The sequence below is a fragment of the Numida meleagris genome, chromosome Z (genome assembly GCF_002078875.1).
Source record: "Numida meleagris isolate 19003 breed g44 Domestic line chromosome Z, NumMel1.0, whole genome shotgun sequence".
Classification (NCBI taxonomy): domain Eukaryota; kingdom Metazoa; phylum Chordata; class Aves; order Galliformes; family Numididae; genus Numida; species Numida meleagris.
In genome coordinates this window covers 49,597,191-49,603,143 of record NC_034438.1, presented here as the reverse complement: position 1 = coordinate 49,603,143, position 5,953 = coordinate 49,597,191, and the positions used below count along the sequence as shown (strand labels likewise).

The following is a 5,953-nucleotide window of genomic DNA, read 5'->3' as shown; positions in this document are numbered from 1 at the left end:
CGTTACCGCCGCCCAGCTGGGATCTGCCCGGCGGCCGCTGCCAGTCGCAGCGCGCGGGGAGACGGCCGCTCCCACGAGGACTCTGTCCGTTGCGCTGCCCGCCGCGCTCTCCCTGGGGCATGGGGCGCCCCGTAAGGCGGCGCGCGGGGCTGAGCGCTGCGCCGGGCCGTGAGACCGGGGCGCGGTTCGGGCTGGGCTCGGTTTGGTTCCTCTGTCCCCATGCCGCGCGGCGCGAGGCCGGGCGAAGCTCGGCAGCCCAGTGGGGGGCGGGGGGATGGAAGTAACAGATGGTGACCCGGAGAAAGGCCTCGTGAGCGCGCTTCACCGAGACCGAGCTCTGCAAAGCGTTCTTCAGCACAGCTGGGAAAAGTGGAAACGATGTTTTTCCAGATACGGTACTTTCCAGAATTAGGTAAGAGCGTTAGCACACATCCTGGATGTGGAAACCCGTTTACAAAAAGACCTGCCGTTGGCAAATGTCATCCTTAGACAATATTATTCCTGTGAAGTATGGTAGAGTTTCCAGCTGCAGGAGCCGCCAGATTCAGAGCCAGTGGTTCTGCTGCAGGCACAGCCATGGGGCTCTGTCAGGTGCGCCAGGCAGTGCTGGTCTGTGCCTACAGTGGGAATTATTTCATCAATCTGTACAGGAGCAGCAGGGAAGGCGTCCAGGGGTCAATTAGCCACCACCACCAGCGGTAACTGAGGGCCATACAGGTTTGCAGAGTCCTTCCTCTTCAAGAGCTCAACGCAATTTAGAGACAAGTGAAATACAGCTGAAAGTGGAGACGTCCTGAATTCCCAACTGGTGTCACAGCTTGTCAGAGGGAAGCACACCTTTTCAGGCAATCATTATGAGCTTACATAGAGATGGCCCTCTGAAAAAAAAAAAAAAAAGAGAAAAAAAAACCACCACCACATTGGTTTGCATTTAATTGATTTTTTCTTTTAATTTCAGTAAAAGATGTGTCACTTGAAATAGCATCCTGATCTTCACTAGAGTGCTGAAGTAGTAAGAATAATCCAGTAAACTGCTAACTAATTATACTATTAATGCAACAAAATCTTCCTTCGATCTGCTCAGGGTTTTTTGTTACCTCACATACTGCCCCACCCCCGCCCCGTGCCAATGGTTTTGGTTTTATCGTCGCAGGAAAGTGACAGAAGGGAAGGGAAAAAGAGAAGTGGGGCTGACTAAGGAAAATAATGTGCACAGCTGAAGTCAAGAATCTATTTTAAGAAAATACAAAGGAATAGTACTGTGCTATCTGGTCTAGGTGTAGTCTGAATGATCCAAAGAATTAAAGGAATGAACTCTCGAGGGTTTATGCCATGCTAGTAAAATACAGATTTTAACAAAAAGCCACAGAGATAGAGAGGCAGAGTGAAAGCAATAAAATACGATGTAGTGGTTGTATTGCCTGAGTGATTCTGTTACTCCTCAGCAAGCCGTTTACAGAGAAATGAAGTAGATTCAAATAAATGTTATAAACTGCTTTAATATGAGACACAATTCAAAACTATGAAATAAGTTTAAATTCCTGACATTCAAGAGCAGATACGCAACCCACCTGAAAATGTCAATCCACAACAGTTTTACAGGAAGATATCTAGAGTGCAGAGTTAAAATAGTAGACTGTAAGTAAGGTGAATGATCTGCTGAACTAGATGGAGGTTGCTCCTAAAAATGCAAATGTGCTCATGCAAGTCATAGGAAATGGGGAATGGGGACTGTGGTCAGTCCGTAACACTTCATCTCTGATGATTATAATTCATTTTTTCTTGGAAGTTAGAAGGCTTTTAGTCTGCAAAGTCAAAAGTTTCAGAGTGAACTTCTAATGGATTGAATGAATTATAAAATTCTTTAGATGGAGCTTGATTAAATTTTGACTAGAGTGAAGACTTGAGAAATCCTTATCTGTGAGGTCTTCTTCTGATCTGAAGTTCCTGTGAAGCGGGAATGGGAAACAACAGTCTAGAAAGGAAAGAAAGGAAACTGATGGTTAACTCTGAAGTCTGTCATAAATATCACATCAGAATACTGCAGAGAGGCAAACAAGTATTTTAAAGAATAACTGTGCTATATAAAATAAACTATTTGTGGAACAAGAATAATATGTCACCTTCTTCCAACTTTACAGCCTTATATTTGATCCATTGCAGTTTCTGTAGTCTCGAAAATCCTTGGACTTCTCCTGCTGCATGCTGTCATGGTCGCTGATCAGACATGAACATAGGACATAGGAATGCTAGATAAGATCTGTGAATGTGCAGAGAAGTAAAAAAAAATAAAACTATAGTTTCTTCCTTGTAAATAATTTGGGGGCTAGGGATAGGAAGAAAAGACATATCTGTAAAAGAAGTTTGAAGCTGAGTGGATATCCTGTGTGATATCCTCCTCTCATTTGAAGATCAAGTGGTACACAAACCCACTATCTCCTTGTAAGACGCTTATCTCCCAGAAAAATGACACATTTTATCAGTACAACACTTCCATTGACTTTACCAGCAATAAAATAAGACACAACATAGATTATACTGGATTCCTACAACACATTTTCCAGGCCACTTTTTAGTATTCATGGAGTGCTTCAGATGCCATATTCTTCCATGACTTCAACTCTGATACAATGGCAATCAAAATATCAATCTTTCTCCTCTGTGGATAATCTTACAGTAATAATGGTGATGAGCTACCATGGTAGCACATCATTTTCAGTTATTTAGTGTAGAATGGAATTTTCTCAAAATAGTTAAAAATGGTGCTACCTTTCTTCAATTAATATGAGGGCTGCTCCAAAAGTAATGCCTCCTATGTTACTACTTTGGCCCATGACATCAGAGGCAGATGATGGTGGTATGGCAGTAGAGGGTGAAGCTTCCCACTAATACTGCATTAGATTTTGTTGCCATGTGGCAGACGGCAGCAGAGGGCAGTCTGACAAAATGATGTCTGACATGGAAGTGCGGATGAAGCAAAAGTATGTCACTGAATTCCTCTAGGTGGAAAAAAATGGCACCTACTGACATTCATCAATACTTGTGGAACGTTTGAGACCAAACAGAGGATGTGAGAACAGTGAGGCAGTGGGTGGTATATTTCAGCAGTGGCGACAGCAAAAGTGGTCCCCTCCAATGCTGCAGATTGTTATTAATGTGACAAGCAGGCTCTTGTTCATCACTGGTGAAATTGCACGGTTAATGATGGTGAGTATGTTGAAAAATAGTATTCTGTAGGTGGGAATCACAGACTCACCAATATTGGGAAAGACCTCCAAGATCATCCAGTCCAACCATCCACCTATCACCAATATTTCCCACTAAACCATGTCCCTTAGCACCACATCTAAACACTTCTTGAGCACCTCCAGGGATGGTGACTCCACCACCTCCCTGGGCAGCCTGTTCCAGTGCCTGATCTCTCTCTTGGAGAACAAGTATTTCCTAACGTCCAACCTGAATCTCTCCTGGTGTAACCTGAGGCAATTCCTTCTAGTCCTATTGCTAGTTATATAGGAAAAGAGGCCAACTCCCACCTTACTACAACCTTCCTTCAGCTAGCTGTAGAGAGTGATAATGTCACCCCTGAGCCTCCTCTTCTCCAGACTGAATAATCCCGACTCCCTCAGCCGCTCCCCATAAGACTTGTGCTCCAGACCGCTCACCAGCTTTGTTGCCCTTCTCTGAACACACTCCAGGGTCTCAATGTGTTTATTGTAGTGAGGGGCCCAAAACTGAACACAGTATTTGAGGTGCAGCCTCACCAGAGCTGAGTACAGAGGAATGATCACTTCCCTGCTCCTGCTGGCAATGCTATTTCTGATACAAGCCAGGATGCCATTGGCCTTCTTGGCCACCTGAGCACACTGCTGGCTCATGTTCAGCAGAGCATCAACCAACACCCCCAGGTCCGTTTCCTCTACGCAGTCTTCCAACCACCTTCCAGCCACTCCGCCCCAAGACTGTAGCACTGCCTGGGGTTGTTGTGGCCAAAGTGCAGGACCTGGCACTTGGTCTTGTTAAACCTCATCCTGCTGGCCTCAGCCCAGCAATCTAGCCTGTCCAGATCTCTCTGTAAGGCCATCCTACCCCAATGCAGATTGACACTTCCTGCCAACTTGGTGTCATCTGCAAACTTACTGAGAGTACACTCCCTGCCCTCATCCAGGTTATCACCTGCCTTTCATGAATCCATGCTGGCTAGGCCTGATCCCCCGGCAGTCTAGAGCATGCCATGTTATCTCTCTCAAGATGATTTGCTCCATAACCTTTCCTGGCACTGAAGTCAGGCTGACAGGCCTGTAGTTCCCCAGATCCTCTTTATCCTCCTACCCTTCTTGTAGATGGGGGTCACATTGGCAAGCCTCGAGTCCTCTGGGTCCTCTCCAGTTGACCAGGAATGCTGATAGATGATGGCAAGTGGCTTGGCTATCACCTCTGCCAACTCCCTCAGCACGCTCAAGTGGATCCCATCTGCCCCCATGGACTTGTGGCAGTCCAGGTGGAGTAGCAGGTCCAGTAACAGTAACAGTTTCCACCTGAATCATGTGGGTTTATTCTGTTCCTCATCCAAGATTTCCAGGCCAGGGAAAATTTGCAGTATCAAGTAGTGTTATTGTGCTCTTTGTATCCACGGTAATAGATAGGAGGCATTACTTTTGTAGCGATCTATATCTCTTCCTTTCAGATGGATTTTTTTTTCCAGTGAAGAGAAACCTTGAATCTTGAATTTTAATCTATTTTATGATATTCAAATAATCAATTAACACCTCTTCCAAGTGTACTGCCCTGTTTGGATGGCAGTTCAACACTTGTGTGTATCCAAGCACCGTCACACCACTCTCAAAATCCCAATCTTAATGAGAACAGGGGTAGAAAATACCCTGAAAAATCTCAAATGAAAAGGCCAGGGAGACTACTCATCAGTTACTATCATGGGGCAAACCTTACTCAGCATAAGGGATATTTCTATAATTTATTGCATATTGATAACAGGCTGAAGCAGTGAGATCAGCAAGTATCACCTTCCTCTCAACCCCTATCTTCTACCTCCTCACCCCCAAGCAGTGCAGGGGAATACGGAATGAAGACTATGGTCAGTCCGTGACACTTCACCTCCGCCGTTTGTCCCCGTTCCCTCAGTGCCGCTGCCCCACGCGGGCCCCTCCCACAGCTGCCGTCCTCCCCCGAGCGGTCCCCGCGTGCTTCCCACAGGCCGCAGCTTTCCCGGCACCACTCCGACACGGCTTGGGGCAGTGGCGGGGCCCAGCTGGAGCAGCTGGAAGGCGCTGGTGTGACACAGGGCCCTGCTGGGCGCTGTCCCTCTGCAGCCCACTGCTACCAAAACCTTGGCATGTAAGCTCAATACAGAGAAGTACACTATTATGCAAAAATGATCTGGTTTTCTTTCTTCTTTAACATATTTATTCTTTTGAAAATAAACAAAGCAAACCGGTAACTATGCACGCTTCTGCTGTAGGCTCTGACCTAACTCCTAACTCAAGGTACCTCTAAATTACATCGTGCCTCAGGGCAGTCATGTGCTTCAGCCAGCCCAACATTAACCTTGGAGTGCGCACAGCTTTAGTGCCTCTTATCCATGCTAATTGAAGTAATGCAGCTCTTACTCTGCCCCATGTCTCTGCCAATACTATGTGCCCAAAGCACGAATATCATTTTTTTTTCTGTTTTGAATGTATACCAAAGGCAAAACTTTCTTGTTATCTTTATAAAGACTTAAGTAGTGGACCTTCTATTCTCACTTCCATGATGTTTTATCCTTGGGAAGACCAACCAACTTATCTTGTAGTGCTATATATTTAAGTGTATTCATAATGTATTAATGTAACATTTTGTTAAACATGGTTGGTGATAGTAAAGGGGTTACAGTGGTGTCCTAAAATTAATTTCTGCATTTATTCACATTGTTAAACTGCCAGTGTGAAAACTCAAA

At 45.4% G+C, this 5,953-nt stretch overlaps 1 long non-coding RNA gene across 2 annotated transcripts; it reads right to left on the bottom strand.

The window, feature by feature from the left end:
• LOC110389771 lies at window positions 941–5,200 on the bottom strand. Of its 2 annotated transcripts, none has more exons than XR_002433372.1 (3): window positions 5,025–5,112; window positions 2,124–2,260; window positions 941–1,975 (listed from the first exon to the last, which is right to left on the bottom strand). It is a non-coding gene; the product is annotated as an uncharacterized LOC110389771 (long non-coding RNA). The 2 variants fall into 2 exon arrangements; XR_002433371.1 differs by lacking the exon at window positions 5,025–5,112 and adding an exon at window positions 5,116–5,200 and having other exon boundaries at window positions 951–1,975.